Genomic DNA, 17,764 nt, shown 5'->3' on the forward strand with positions numbered 1-17,764 from the left:
CCTCTGTAACTCTTCCATGTCAGTGGGCATGTCTGGATGAAGAATGATGTAAGAAGTATCTCCTTCAGCAACAGGCTCCATGGTAACTGGCAGGATAGCAGGATATGGCATCATAAGAGTCTGAGCACGAGATCGTACCCATCTGAGATATGGTTCCATAGGAATAGTGTACTTGGGTTCCAGAGTCTTGCTGTCAACCTTGTTCACTTTACCCCATGCTCGTATGAACCTTTGACGGTAACCTTGAAGATCGTTGTCGTAGTCGAACACAATACCCTGAATAAGCATGTCATGAGGACCATCAGTCCGAGCGTAACCAAACTGACGTAGAGCTAAAGAAGGGTTGTAGGTAATGCCCCCTCTTATGCCAAGGAGTGGCACATTAGGGAACTCCCCACAACGGTCAATGATGGTAACATTCTCCATAGATCTAGAGCACCAACGAATATCTGAATGAGAAAGTGACATAATCCTCTTGGACCACCTGAACCCTTGTTCATTCTTCATCACTGATCGAGGAAGGTGAGAAATAAACCACCTAGATAATAGAGGTATGCAACACATCAGAGTTCCTCGTGCCTTTGTAGTACGGGTATGAAGAGAGTGTAAGATGTCTCCAAGTAATGTAGGCACTGGATTGCGAGTCAGAAATATGTTGATGGCGTGTACGTCTATGAACTGGTCTGGATTGGGGAACAGTACTAAGCCATAAATCGATAGGGCTAAGATCTCCTCAAAAGCATCATAACTCATAGCCTTCAGGAATACTTGAGCTTTCTCCACCAATACCTTAGCAAGAATACCCTTAACTCCACTCCTTGTTTCTAGGACAATGTCTGATTTCTTTAAATGTAAGGCTGCAGCAATGACTTCAGGTTTAGGTTCTTTTTCCAAGCCTGTGAAGGGTTTCTGATCAAGAATAGGTATACCCAGAAGCTTGGAGAACTCTTCCATTGTAGGAACCAGCTGATAGTCGGGAAATGTGAAGCAATGATGTTTAGGGTCAAAGAACTAAAACAGGACACTCATCATGTCTTCATTGAACCCTGAAGTGACTAGATCCAGTAGGTGACCATGCCTCTTGATGAACTGGGAGTTTTCAGAAACTTGAGAGACCAATTCCTTAAGCTTAGGAGGTATTCCTACAAAGTTGATCCGGATAGTATTCCTACGAGCAGAAGCCATGACCTGCAACAAAGATAAATCCTTTGGTCCTTGAAATGGTTAGTGAAAATGCTATGCTTATGATGCATGATGATGCTATGATGTTATGCTCAATCACAAACATGTGGCACACATAAACAAGTCACACAATAGCCCTAGGTTTGAAGGCTTGCATGAGGTTTAAAGGTAAGTACCCTCCCCTGAAGTTTAGTTGATTCATCCTGTCCTACAAAAGTAACCAGGTTCTAAGGGATCTCAAAATCATTGATCCTTCACAAGGGTGGTTGTTCAGTAGGCAACTTACTTGCCAACCAAAACCCTCCAAGTTTAGGATCTCAATGAGTGTAGTATCGAGTATCAACCAACTTCAGTCTTCACCAAAGCCGGTTATCTCACTACTTTCTAAAGGCCAAGATGGGATGACTAGGGTTCTAAAAGTCAGTTAGTGTATTGACAACATATGGCAGCCTCATATTATCCTCAACTTGCTTAAGGAACATAAGCACCAACCAAGAAGTCACACTAACTATGGCCACCAGATCAACCATATCAATATACGCCGTATAGTTTCCTTGGTCTATTGCCATTTACCTAAGGTACACTAGATCCGGGTTAGGGTCTTTCACACATAAAAGCACCCAACAGATAAGTATAAAGCAAACAAGGCAAACAATTTTAAAGTGATCTAATTCCTAAGGGTACCCCTCTTTTATTAAATCCGCAGCAGAGTCGCCAGTTCTGTAACACGGTGGGAGAACTGACTTTAGTTAAATGTTGCGGATAGCAAGAGTCGCCACCGACTTTTATTTTATCCAAAAGGAAAGGACATAAAAGAACAGGAAAGACCTTAAAAAGATTTTGAGTTCGGGGGGTAGGTTATACAAAGGGAAGGTATTAGCACCCTTTATATCCATGGTTATCCATGGGCTCTTAGTTACTTAGCTCACTTTGTTTGTTTGCAAGAGTGTAGTGTGTGATTAGAAAAATTTCTTTAAGTACTTTGTAATGACCCTCGTATGGGTGTATACAAAGCCTAGTTTAGAACTTGTGAGGTGTAAAAGTAATTTTGAAAAGTGTGAGCAAGTAACTATGAGATACCTACCCTAGATTAAGTCTTTCGTGTTCTCGTATATTCTTTCAATGGTAAGACTGTCCCTATTATTAAGGAATAGGTAGTCATTACCTTGGATGTGTTTAAGGGACGGGCGTAGGGTCATCGTATGGTCAATGAAGGCAACATAAGGGGTGTCTTTAGCAACTCGTAGGGACTATCATCATATTTACCGAAGGGACAAGATCATTATATCGTAGGCAACCTCGTAGGGACTTGATCTTTTAAGTTTATAGGGACTTGATGATTTTTCTGTTTGAAGGGACTTTGCTTAAGACACCCCTATTCTCGAGGGACTTGACCATTTAAAGAAGGCAACCAAGAGGAATACCCTAGGAAGTACAGATGGCGATCAAAGGTCGACTTACGTGTGTGAGTGTTATTTTTCAGATATTTGTCTTGAATTTAATTTCCTAAGTTCAATTATTTACAGTTAGTTTTTTGCATTCCCTAAATTACTAACCACGCAATAAATATTTACAAAAATAAAAGCAAGAAAAATAAATTCCTAAACTATTACATGGCTATGGGACAGATACATAATAATCAGGCGAGAAAGAATAAATTTACAACCTATACATTTGTTCCTAATATTATAAATAAAACAAAATTAAAATAAGGAAATTAATGAAGCAAAAATAGAATAGATGAAAGCAAATAATAATAAAATAATAAATAAACAATGGTAATAAAGCAATAATAAAATAACAATAATAATAAAGTGATAATAAAAAGGTTAGAATTTTAAAAGAAATTATTTTAGATTAAACAAGTTAGATTTTTTTAGAAGTTATTAGAAAAATATGAGTTTAAAATAAATTAGTAATAATAAAAGAATTTAAAATATATTAATGTACAAATTATAAAATAAAAGAGTTATATGAAAAATATTAAGTTAGTTATTTACAAAATAAATAAAGATTATAGAAAATATCAAATTATTAGATTAATAGGTTTATTATTATTATTCAATTAGAAAAATGGTCAATTAGATTTTATTTACAAAATATATAAGGATTTATTATTATAAGTAAGTAATAAAAAAAATTATTAAAATAGTTAGTATTTATTATTTATTTACAAAAAATATAAAGGTTATAGAAAAATATTAAATAATTAATTTAGTAGGTTTTCACGCCCTACATTACTAAACCACGCAGTTAATATAGGATCAATGGCAGGAATTTAAATGGCAGAAAAATAAATGGCAGAAAAATAAAATGGCAGAAAATAAATGGCAGAAAATAAAACCCTAATTATTACAACGCTTTGGTGCAGTTACATAATAAAGATGGCGAAAAGTAAAACTGAAAATATTACAAGTTAAAACTTAAAATATTACAAGGGCGAAGCAGTTACAGTGTATGAATAACATAAATATGAGCGAAAATAGGAAATAATAATAAGGTTTGTTAAGGTTTAAGAAAAGGTTTATGGTTTAGAGGAAATAACACGGTTAAAGTTTTAGGTTTGAAATTTAGAGTTTGTGGCGAAATTGTCAGGGTTTAGGAAAAATCAGGGTAGTTAGTTATGAAAAAAAATGTGGAGATCTAAATATATGTATATAAAAAAAATATGAATTAAAAAAAAACAACGGCGTTGCTAGCGCAAAATTGCGATCATCGCAACTGGATCGGATAACACAAATGTCACGCCTCATACACGTATATGTGAAAACGGCGTATTGACACGATCCGATCCGAAAACATAATCAAATTATAACATAAAATAGAAATATATATATATATATATTTAACACACTAGTTACATATTATAAATTATATATTATATGATCCATATGCATTTTTATTAACAACAAAATTATTATTATATTATATTATATATTATGAGACATGTAAAACTTATATAAAAACAAACACATCAAATACATAATACAATGAACCAAATTATTATACATGTTATATTTATGTGCATAAAAAAGCAAAATGGCGATATCCTGATATATTTAACCAAACCGCATGTATGTGGAATACATAACACAGTCACACATATGAACATGTATTTGAAACACAGTAACAAATATATCAACAAAATAGATAAAGTATATATCATATATAAACTATTACCAAATTGTGTGTACGATAGTATAGATCAGCCACTCTCAGTTTCTCTTTTTTGTTCTGTCTTTTTTGCCTCCCTCTATCAGTCATGCTAGTAAATATATATAGGAACAAATTAGGTTAATGATAATGGGCCTAAGTTTATTTTGAAACCCAAAACTGAATAAAGTTAAATAATTAAAATAGTTAAAATTAAAATAAAAACTAATTAACCTATTTATTTATTCTAGACCCAATATAAAAATAAATAGACTAAAAAAAAATAAAAGTCGGGCACCAAAATGCTCGAAAAAATAAAATGAACACGTCAAAATAATCAGCGCGAAATAAATGACTCGGAAAAATACAGCGTTTGGTTGGATTTTGAAATAAAAATTATGACCGTTTAAACTGCTCAGACTGATCAACATATGATCAAAAATAGTCGTAAAAATATTTTTAGCATGTCAATTTAAACCACGTGAACCGCAGATTAATGTTACCGACATTTGCAAACTTAAACTTGACATTTTTTCGTTGACTAATTTTAGGCACAGTTAAAAAGTTAATTTGACCAGTATGTTTGTAAATTCCGAGAAATTATTCCGGCTAATATTAAGACAGAAAAAAATGCTATGCTATGAAGATGATGCAAATGAATGTGAAACAAAAAATTGGTTAGAGTTAAAAATAGAGGGCAAATTTTGGGGTGCAACAGTCGTACGTCTTTCCGTCTTTTCACCATTCCTCCATTCATGCGTCCCTGATCGGACTTCACGGGGATCTTTCGTCAAAAGCTTCCACATCACAACCTGCAAGTGAGTGAAAATATCTAACAGTACCTGCAAAAGAGATCATTAGACAAAAACGTGCCCCAGGTATGCCAAAGTCTCAACACCTGGGTCACTCCACCTTCCGAATAAGATTTCAAGCTTTCAATCTTATAAGCATGCATTGGAAGGGACCTATATGTTCTTAAAATGCAAAGATTCTTTATCAAAAATAACCGGATGTTTTTGCAATCAAAGCGGTTATGAAAACAAAAACAAAATTATTTGACTGAATACGTATTTTATTGATTGAAAAAGTGTGGCTCAAATTGAGCGATACAAAGGAAGCAATTCCTGAAAAGAGGTAATTGCGCACAAAAGGAAAATCTATCCTAATGGCAATGTGAAACAGTGATCTCATCGAGTTCCAACTCGGTTACACCCCATATGTCCTCAGACTCTCCGTGCTTTCTGCCTTCTGAACAAGACGTTTCCGATTGATCCCTACTGGGGTTTATCCATGTCATATCCAAAGTACAAACGATCATGCTGGACGCAGTTGTTCGTTTCAATCTCTCTTTTGCCTGGACCGCCCTTTCGGGTTTTCAGTCCACCGGGATACCCTTTTTTGCCCAAGCCGCCTTTTTAGGTTTTCGACTTGCCGGGTGTACAAATTTTTCTTTTTATCCCTAATTTTTGCCCGAACCCTTTTTCATTTTTTTCGGTTCGCCGGGATGCCCCTTTTTGCCTGGACTATTTTATTCTTTTCGTCCAACGGGTCTCTTACACGAAGTATTTTTTAACTGCGTCCACATTTACAGGGGATGGAAAATCTTCGTCATTCATGGTCGTCAACAACAAGGCTCTGTCCGAGAAAACCTTCTTGACCACGAATGGAGCTTCATAATTAGGTGTCCACTTGCCCCTACGATCGTTTTGAGGAGGAAGGATCCTTTTCAGCACCATATCACCTACGTGATATACCCGAGGTCGTACCTTTCGGTCAAAAGCACGCTTCATCCGCTGCTGGTATAACTGCCCATGACAGATGGCCGCCAGCCTCTTTTCCTCAATCAGGCTCAACTCTTCGTACCGGGTTCTTACCCATTCCGCCTCTTGTAACTTCACGTCCATCAGGACTCTCAAAGAGGGAATTTGAACCTCAACCGGTAGCACGGCTTCCATTCCATATACCAACGAGAAAGGCGTTGCCCCAGTAGGCGCACGCACCGAAGATCGATACCCAGAATACAAGCTTTGTACTCAGCCACCATTGTTGGTGCATTCAAATGTTATCCGGGCAACAAAAGGAATGTGGGATCTTTTTGGCGTAACCAAAGCAGCACCAACTCTGCTTCCATTCATGTTAACGACCCCATCAGACATCAGAATCCATTCGGATTTAGGGTCAGGCTCCTCCTCCGGGATCGGTTCCTCACAATCTTTCGATTTGAGCACCTCGAGATATCCTCATCAGGGAACTCAAACGTCCTTGGTTGATAATTCTCAATGGGTTACTGGGCGAGGTAATCGGACAATACACTCCCCTCGATTGCTTTCTGAGAGATGTACTGAATATCGTATTCAATCAAAATCATTTTCCCTCTTGCAACCCGTCCGGTCAATGCTGGCTTCTCAATATTGGCTTCCCAAATACATACCTGATCGAATCCATCTTGGAAATCCACAAAGTGGTATGAACCAGCATACACTGTCTCAGTCGGCGAGCAGCCTATGCCAAAGTACAGCAAGTTTTCTCGAGCAGTGAATGTATTGTTTCACAGTCGGTAAACTTTTTGCTAAGGTAAATTGCATGCTCTTTTCGACCAGACTCGTCATGCTGCCCCAGTACACACCTCATAGACCCCTCGAGGACCGTCAAGTACAGATTAACAGTCTCTTTCCATAGGGAGGCAATAGAATCGGAGGCTCCTGCAACTTATTCTTTTATTTTTCAATGCCCCTTGGCAATCATTATTTCACCTGACCGTTTGATCTTTTTTTTTCAACAGCTTGGGTGGGTTCCCACGTGGCTGTTAGGTGAGATGTGAACCATGAAATATAGTTCGATCTACCTAAGAGACCACGAACCTCTTTTTCTGTTTTCGGTTCAGGCACTTTCTTGTATGGCTTTTTTTTTTAAGCAGGATCAACCTCGATTCCTCTCTTACAATGAACCCCAACATCTTACCGGACCGCACTCTGAAAGTGCACTGATTCAGATTCAACCTCAGTTTGAATTGTCTCAACTGGTCTACTCAGCTTGGTCAGGTCTACCAGATGCCCCTCTTCTGTTTGGGACTTTGCTATCATGTCATCAACATAGCATTCGGTCTCATGATGAATCATACCATGAAACAAAGTCACTATAGCTCTTTGATACTTGGCACCGACATTCTTGAGACCGAATGGCATCACCTTCGCTCTTGACATTCGCCTCCAGGGAGGAACCAACTTTCACTTCCTCTCCGACCTCGGCGGTGCCTGGATTAACAATCCCAACTCGCTCCTCTTGCGGTTGAATCACCTTCTCCTCTTGTTTCAACAACCTGGTTAATCTTCCAGCAGATCAAATCTTCTTCGCCTTCTTCTTCGGCATGATAGATCGGATTGTCGAAGTCATACAGAGGTGTAACCGAATTGTTATCAATGAGATCCGAAGCATACGAAAGTCGGATTGAAACCAATCAGAAGGAAAGAAAAACATTGCCATTTTTATTTTTAAATTGTAAAAATAAACGAAAAACAGGGAACACCGCTTTTACTACAAAAACATCCATTTATTAATGATGCAAAATGTTGCACAATGAAACACATGAGGTGGCCCTTACAATGGACCATTACGTTTCGGGCAAAACGTATGGCATCCATGCAAATAAAATTGAAAACAGAAAATATTATTACTCTTCCGGATGAGTGACAGTGATGATCTTTTAGGCCTTCCAGTTCTGGATCTCCATCCCTGGTACGCACGGTTTTATCCAACCATCGAACTCGCCGTCACTGTCATTCTTTTCACCCACCGCACAGGCGTGATCCGAATCTTCAGCAATTGCACCCACCATCGCCTGACCATGCGCCGGCATGGGATAAGCATTAACGTTCAGAGATGGTGCAAAATTGATGGCCTTGGAGTCTACCAGATCCTGGACAACATGCTTAAAAGCTCTACAGCCCTCAATGTTATGCCCTGGTGTTCCAGAATGGAATTCACACTCGGCGTTCTCATCATAGTTGGGAGGCCTCTGATCTGATCTTAACGGAACCATCGTCCTTGGCTGAACCAACCCAAGATCCATCAACTTCTTAAACAGAACAACATATGTCACGTGCGGCTTATCGAACTGACGATCAATCCCTTTTCCCCTCACTTGGTACCCAGCTCTTTGTGCTCTCTGTTGAGGTGGCTGATGTTGCTGTCGTACTGACTGATTACCAGCAGGAGTGGTTACCGCAGCAGTGTGCTGGTAGTAACGATCCCTACCGTGTCCTCTCTGGGCATACACAACACTAGATTCACCCTCATTTTTGCGCTGACCGTTCCCAAATGGCTTCTTTACTCCAGATGACGGAGCATTTCCCTGTATTTTCCCCATTCTTAGCCAACTTTCAATTCTCTCCCCTACCACCACAATGTCTGCAAAGCCAGTGACGGGACAACCCACCATCCTTTCAGCAAAAACCCCCTGCAGGGTACCCATGAACAGATCAGACATCTCCCGATCCACCAGCGGAGGTTGAACTCTGGCAGCCAACTCCCTCCATCTCTGTGCGTATTCTTTAAACCCTTCACTCGGCTTCTGAGACATACCCTGCAGTTGGGTACGGCTAGGAGCCATGTCAGCATTGAACTGGTACTGTTTAAAGAATGCATCTCTGAGATCCGGCCAACTCTTGATATCCAAAGACTTCAACTTGGTATACCATTCAAGAGATCCACCAGACAGACTATCTTGGAAGAAGTACATCCAGAGCTTCTGATCTGTTGTATAGGCAGAAATTTTCCGGACAAAGGCCTGAAGATGAGTTTCCGGGCAAGAACTCCCATTATATTTATCAAACGCAGGCGCTTTGAACTTTTGTGGGATCACAATCCCCTTTACCAGCCCCATATTTGACATATTGACAACCCCCGGAGTAGCATGGATTTCCAGAGCCCTGATCTTCTCTGCCAGCAACTGGATCTCTTTATTCGGTGGTTGGACACCATATTGCCCAAACGGCTCATTCAGCATGGAGAATTGATCTGCTTCTCTGTCTTCCTCTCTATCATCCTCAGCCCCGAAGAAAGGAGGAAACAAACTATCCTTCATATTATTGCCCATCTGACCGGGTCCACCACCTGTGGCAGCGCCAAAACCACCGGCATTGTTAGTCACTACACCCACAATTGTCCTCTTTCCACCTTCCCTAGAACCACCCAGGCCATGATTAGAGACACCATCCAGATTGACACCACTGTTGGCGGCTGAAGCCCGCTCGAGCTTCTCAACTTTATCAGCCAGTGCTTTCTGGCCCACAGCAAACCCTTGCATGATGTTGATCAGCTCATTCATCTTCTCCTTCAGCTCGAGAACATCTGTATTGGGTAGATCCATCAGCCTAGGTGTATTGCGTCTGGTGAAGTATCTGTGTGGACGAGTTGAGTGCAAAGGTACAACTCTACACGCACGAGCAATGATTCCTGAATAAACCCAAACATGTTAGAAACTGACACCTGCAAAACAGAAGACAGGTTATTATGACTCACGCATGAATGCAATGTTTATCCATATGAGGAACACTCTTTCCTTCGATTCTGGCTTCATCGAGACGGATAAAAAATTTGACAATAGCATTCTGACATCAGGATGTCTCTCAACCAGAATCTCAATCGAGAATGTACCCTGAGTATGGATAGACATGAGTTAGATGCAGATAAATGCAAAATGTGAATGATGCTGATGCATGAATGCAATGCACTGTGCCATCCTCCAAGTCATCTGAACAACCACTGCACTGAGTTACGGCCTCTGAACTGATCACAACCATCTAAGGTATTGAGCAACCATAAATCCAACTCAGGAGTTCCGAAATAAACGGAACCCAAGGATACATCACCATCATCATCAGAAAGTCCTCTGAACAGATAACCACAAGACCCTCTGAACCAGCCCAGGGAATCCTGAAATAAACTGATCCCCACTGATAAATAACACGGACAGAACTCCGGCGTCTCAGAAATGAATCCATAAATCCAACTTATAAATAGGACTCTGATCAACAGTTGAACCATTAGTCACCATCAAAGTCACCACCAGAACATGCATCTGTAAGAATCAACCCTCCCCTCACAGGTAAATTCTAATCAGGTCACCCTAAGGCGGATAACGGTCTCGACAATCGGGCAAAGATACTCAACGGGTTTGCCCTTTCGGGTGTGCCGTTGTAGCTCTCTTAAGATCGTCTAATCCAAAGATCCAGGAATGAACGGTCACCGAAGTCAATAGTTCAGATGAAGTTACTCAACCAAAGTGGATACTCCACAAAGGAAGAGCTCCCTCAAAGAACCTCGTCCGGCTTGTGGTATGTCACGTCGCCCAAAACATGTTGACCTAACATGAGAGGCAACACGAGACCACACTAATCCTAGGTGTATACTCGGGCCTGGGTTTTAGCCCCACTCAGAACACCCACCCCAAATCAGAGAAACCACCTGTACAGAAGACAGCACAATGATAGTATGATGCATGCAAACATTTATGCAAATATATACACAACATAATAATCATAAATGCAATAAATAGAGCAACACAAGCAACCTAAACTATCCTAGAGAGCGCTAGGAGAGACTCGCTTAGGGAAGATGGATCAGCAATAGGTCAACTTCTGTGTCCCCAGCAGAGTCGCCAGCTGTCGCATCCGCAAAAAACAACCGGCGGGCTAAAACAAAACAAACAGAGCCGCCACCGTGCGTTATTTATCCCAAAGAGGGAAAGGAAACGCTCGAAGTAAACCTGGAAAAGACATGGTCTCGCGACCAAAGAGAGATGGGATCGGGAGTCGGTTATGCGAAGGGAAGGTATTAGCACCCCTACGCATCCGTCGTACTCGACGGGATCCACGCTCAAAAGGATAGAAGAAAGGTTGCTAAACTGCTCACAAACACACACACATACTAGAAACAACACAGGTGGGATAAGAGGGAAAGGGCTCGCTAGGATATCGCATCCTATGCCTACGTATCTCATCTGGAATGAGAATCAGAGCTACCGTAGTTCGGCTCACGCACGCCGAAATAAAACACACACAAACAGGCAATCAGGGAAACCGAATGCCAATCGCTGGACTTACATCAGACTCCGAACCAAACAAACCCACACTGGAAACCAAATGCCAATTGCTGGACTTATATCGGACTCCGAACCAAACAATAGGATACGGAATGCCAACCGCTGGTCTTACATCCATCTCCTAACACACACAAGAAGGTTAACAGACAGACAGGTTACTAAGGAGTCTGGCACTCGAGCCTAGTAACTGTCAAGCAAACACACTCAAAAAGAAAAAGGGTGCCCGGAGAGATCTCGTACGATCTCCTGCCTACGTACCTCATCTGGTATGAGGATCAGGGCAACGTAGTTCCCCTTAACAGGGGAGAAACTTTCTCCTAACCAGAGACTGGGAAATGACAAACTAGAAGGGAGACTGACTCGAGCCTAATAGTTATCATGTATTCCACAATGGTCCTAGGTTGAGTTTTCTATCTAACTTGCACAGGCAGCAAGCTATCCTAAACAGCATAATCAAAGCAAACATACACACAATTAGCACACACTGTATACAAACAAAGTGGGCTCACACAAGGTTAGGCTGTGAAGCACAAGCCAACTGGAATCGGGTGTTGTTAGCTCTTAACCCTAACATTGAGAGTTAGGGTGAAGCAGATGAAATGGGAAGTGAGGGTAAGACCTCACAGCTCTTATCCCTGGCCTGGGAGAGCTTCAGACAAATGAAAGTGTGGGAGTTCAGAAAGTTGGAACTCTTCTCCACATATGACTGACTCAACAAGGATCTTGGGTTAATATCCACAATGCATCAACATGTAATGTGAGCAAAGGGATGACACACTGAATAGCAGAAGATGGATTGCACATCTCTTTTATCTGCCAATTGCCTTGTCAAAGGACTTTCCCTGCTTGGCACAAAAATAAACATACACAAGCATTGCCTCTTAAGGAGGGCTTCAGACAGGTGCCTGCCCAAGTAACAGGACAGGTCTTCCAGACTACATGAAGTCAGAAAGTTATACCTATGTGGTTAAGCAACCAAGCAAAAGCAAGTTCAAAATGAACTTAAGCAACTTATGTACCTGTGAAAACATCACACAAATCAGTTACACTATACAGACAAACAGGCAACATCAATATCAACAGTCAAACCCAATAAGCAAAGGCATAAGCCACAACTCAAGCTCAAATGAGTTAATAACCCTACAAAACACACAATGTTAGTAGTCAAAAGCAAGCATCAAATGCTCAAGTGAGGTTGCATCATGAACCATATAACCTGGATGTTCAACCTGAAACCAAAGCTCAAAGATGAGACAAACCACTAGGTCAAGGCCTAGGGTCAAAGAGGGAGAAAAAATTCAAAACAGAACATGAAATTTCACATGAATCAACCTCAATCAATCAAGAACAACATCCAAAAAGTCTCATGTCAATATCATTCACCAATTTCATATCATGAACAAAATATGGAAAGGTATGCACATTGTAACCACATTGTGACAACAGAATGAACAAATGCACAATAAATCAAAAATGATTCAATTAATTCCAAGAAATATCATGGCTAAACAGCACACATAATATGATCAACACACCAAAAATCAAGGCATATGGAAAAGTTTAAGCATGTTAATCGTATTCCCTAAGGCAAGGTAAGCACAAACAAGCTCAAATAGGACACAATTTGCTATATCAACTTAACACAAGCCTAAAACAGAATTGACAAATGATAAAGATCTCAAACTAAAGCCACAATAAACTTCAAGATGTCTAGAATCAATGTGCAAAATTTCACATCCATATGATACACAACCAGCATTTCCCAAATCAATGAAGTTCAACACTATTCAAAAGTGCACAAATGATCATACAGCAAGAAAAATCTCAAACAAATCAGAAAGGAATCCAAAAATTCCACACAAATTCATGCGAAATCCTAACATCCAGAAGAAGCATCATGCAAAAACTCACATCATTTGGCATTTATTTGGTATGGAAAAGAAATTCATCAAGTTGGACAAGCAATGGTGTGACACACATTGTCACACCTACATTCAAAGGATCATAACTCAGCAACCACAAATGCTAAAAATGCAAACTCAACACCAAAATGACCAGCAAGATGTCTAGTTTAAGCATACCAAATTTCAAAAGGATTGGATTAAATATCATCATTTCACAAAGCATATGGCAAGCAAGGTACAAATTGGACATGCATACACAAACCCTAGGACAAATTAAATTCCATCCAGGCACAAATTGTGGAAAAATAATCAAAAAATACTAGACACAATGAGGAATAAAAGGCAAAAAACCACACATCATTTGGATGGATATTCATGGAGTTATGATTTTTTAAGTGAAGAAAAATTAAAAAAAGAAGCATGAATGACCTAGCATGAACATGGATGAGAAATGAAATAAAATACAAGGCAATGTGTGGATTTGCCCTCGCCAGGAATCGAACAGAAGAGGAATTTTAAAGTGGCGCTCAGTTAAGTGAAACGCACCGTTTCACTTAACTGATGTGGCACGGGCAAGCGCTATGAGCCAATCAATCAGCCACGTGAACGCTACGCTGGACCAATGCATGGTCTCAAACACAAAATCACATGCAACCAGCGGTGGAACGGATCAAATACAGTTCTGGAGAAGGAAACCCTAACATTCATACGTGTTCTTCATGTTCATCATCATCAAGAACACAAGTGTACAGAAATGGAAAATAATCACATCATCGTGTTCCTCTCACCTCATACAACATGAATCCAGGCTTGGTTTAACATGAATCAATATATATTCAGCAAATCGCACGCATACATTTTCATACATCAAACTTCCAATCACTATATCTATCTCATTTCTTCATGAAAATCAGTGATCTAAAGTGCAGATTAACCACCAAAGCACGATCTACAACAAGCATCTATCAATTTCATGAATTAGGACATTCAAATTCTAACCTTGTTGAAGCTACAGAAGTGAAATCAATGGATTCAGGTCCTGGAAAGCAGAAACAGATGTTCTTCAATGCTTAGATGGATGAATGGATGAGGAATGATAGCTCAATCGTGCTTGATATTGCTTGAATCTCCAACTGCCATTGATGGATGTAAACTTCAACAGCTTCGAATCTTGATGAATTCCTCTGGATCTTGCTCTAACAATGCTCCTTTATGCTCCTATGTAATGAATCAACCAGAACAAGGCAATGCTTTTGCAAAATTTTGATGAAAATTGAGAGAGAAAGTTTGAAGAGATTTTTCAGATCTGAGAATTATGAAGTGCTAATCTGTTTTCTGTTATGCTTAGCTATATATATGATGTACTAATCATGTTTGTTAATCACAATTAAGCAAAGCAAGTGTAATTAGTGAAAACCAAGTGTTTATGCAAATTTACCAATGCACCTCATGTGTGGAAAAGCAATGGAACAGTGCACGAATTCTGAGTTCAATTGACTTGAAATGTTGTTTTGGAGCCAAATGCAAGTGATGAAATGTATGGACAATGCATAATTTTCAAATTTGGGATTTCCCTCCAAAATTCAAATGCAAAAACCAAATATTTTTGTGATGGAAATGCATGGCATATGATGCATGAATTGGATAGTGCATGTCAAGACATGAATGTTGCAAAAAGAGCCATTCCATTTGGACATTTGGTGAGAAAGTTATGCATGTTTGAAGTTCAAATTCATTTGACCATGATTGATCCATATCTTCTCAACCACACATGAGAAATTCATGATCTTGGACTTTTTGAAAATGGGAGAACAAGATCTACAACTTCCATGTTCAACGAAATTTCATTTGAAGCATTTTTGATGATGTAATCTTGAGGAGAAAACCTTTCCATTTTTGGCAATTTCAAATTACAAGTCACTTTCTATTTTTGGAAAGTTTTGTCCTGACTTTATTTTCTTCAATGTTGATGTTTGAAATGTCAAATGAGACTTGTTTGAACATGAATGAAGTATTTCTAACCATCTCCCACCTCCAAATCCAACAGTTGACTTTTGGTTGACTTTTTTAATTGATAGATGACTTGGCCATGCACAGATGAACTTGAGCCTCAATCTCCTGATGAAATGGCTCCAAAATGAAACCCTAGCTTACCCAAGCTCAACAAAACCATATGATGATCCCCATCTCCATAAAGATCCCATCTCCTTGCAAAACCCTGATTGGCACAATACAACTAATTAGGGTTGACCAGAGGTCAAAACCCTAATCCCAAGTAACATGATCAGGCACAATGAACCTCTTGGTGATGATAAGACCAATGATGATGGTGATGTACCATTTCAACCAAGATGATGATCAATCTCCTTGAGGAACCAAAAAAACCCTAATTGAAGCACAAACCCTTAGATGATTAGTGATCAATCCTTGAGACCCTCAGGCTTGAATCTCTTAACCTCTTTATCTTCTGAACAAGACTTGGGAGGATGACTTGCTTATTGTCTCCACATGATATGCAAAGATGCAATGACTAATGTCCTAAAAGATGAAATGCAATATGCTAAGCTAGTCCCAAGAGAGGAGGGCAGATTTTGAGGTGTTACATTAAGGTCCTAAGACCACAAACAAAAAACAAAAACACACAAACAAATATATACAATCACAAGATATGGCTCAAATGAGCAAAGTGAAAATGACATAAACATAAACAAGTTAAATGAAATGTAAATGGCAATGAATGATAAATGACTGAAATTTAAATTGTATAAAGTAAATGACTTGAAAGTAAAGCAATATTAATGAGAATTAGTCATATATTAGTCAAAGGTTAGTAAAGGTTAGTGATGTTTTTAATTGATTAAGTTATTCTTTGGAGAACACTCAACCATTCTTTCACAAGTATGAATCCTTAAACCAAGACATCTTCCATAAGAAGGGCTCCAACTTGAATATTTCAACAAGTATGCCACTAGCTCTCATGAAAGGAAAAAAGGTCAAGTCTGCATACAATACTGTAGTGGTAAATTCATGATCATCAAGCTATTGACAAGCTAGAGATCAAATAACAAGAGTCGCCATCGCGCTTTTATTGTTTCCAAGGGAAAAGGGAAAAGGTACGAACAAAACCCAAAAGTAAGAAGTTTTCAAATCAAAACTAATAAAAAGTCAGAGATTACAGGTAAGGAGGTTGGTTACACAAAGGGAAGGTGTTAGCACTCAAAGTGTCCTAGGTACTCCCAGGGAGCCCTTTTTGTGTGCATATGTACTTAGTATAAAGTGATGTTTACAAACAAATAGAATTTGGGGATGAGAAAAGAATTCATTAATTATATTTTTGTGTTTGACAAGACCTTCGGACTTGTGCCTACGTACCAACATAAAAATGAGGGATCAAAACCTCGTAGTTCGTGATACAAATTTCAAAGTGGATGCATTACTTTTAACAAAAATTAAGTTTGAAAAGGCACAAAGGCCTAAAATGGTTTGAATGAGTTAGTTCTTTTTGGCTTTTTTGAAAGTTTAGGTCAAGTATAGTTAAGTTTATTTACAAGTTTGATTTAAGAAAAGAAGTGTGAAAATGCAATGGCATAAGGCCAAAGTTTCTATCGTTTTGCAAAAGTGGTCAAAGTTTAGAACAAAAGTAGTTCACATAAAGAAGAATTAAAAAAATGGAGGGAGAGATTTTGAAATCAAGTAAATAGGGAGAAGATGAAGAGACTATCCTATGTACAAAATTAAAAGTTTAGAGTTGAAACGATATGACCAAATGGGTAGCAATCCAATAGATAAGAATGTCAATAGAAACCCAGAATTCCCTTTGGACTTTTAGAATCAAGCAACACACAAATGCACAATTATATTATCTTGAAGAGCAAGGTATCAAGTAAAGATGGCCACATCCAAGCTTATCCATTCCATGATCTTCTTCAAAATAGCCCATGTAATAGATGAGTTCCACAAGTCACAGGTTCAAAATAACAACTTCACAAAGATCATGTTGTAGATGAACTCAAAAGGATATTGAATGATGTATCAGATGAAGTTCAAATTGCAAGCACTTGGTTCTTCAACAAGTTGGCATTGGCCAAGTCCTTTAGCATAGGAAGGTTGCCTAGATTCTAAGTCCATTTGTCCAAGATCAAGCCAACAATCCACACAAAAGTCTTTTAGGGTTTTTGTTGTTATTCTGTACATTAATGGTCAAAGACCACACAAACAAGCAAAGTATACACAAGCAAAATATATTACACCATATGGTCCAAATGGACAAAGTAAAAATTGCATTATCATAAACAATTAGAATGATATGAACAATGGCAAATGAATAGAAACAAAAAATTAAATGGCATTAAAGTAAAGGGCTTGAAATTAAAAGTTAGTAGTTAATAGATTAGAAGTTAGTATTGTTTTGCTTTTGCTTTTC

This window comes from Lathyrus oleraceus, chromosome 1, assembly GCF_024323335.1.
Source record: "Lathyrus oleraceus cultivar Zhongwan6 chromosome 1, CAAS_Psat_ZW6_1.0, whole genome shotgun sequence".
In the NCBI taxonomy this organism is placed as follows: domain Eukaryota; kingdom Viridiplantae; phylum Streptophyta; class Magnoliopsida; order Fabales; family Fabaceae; genus Lathyrus; species Lathyrus oleraceus.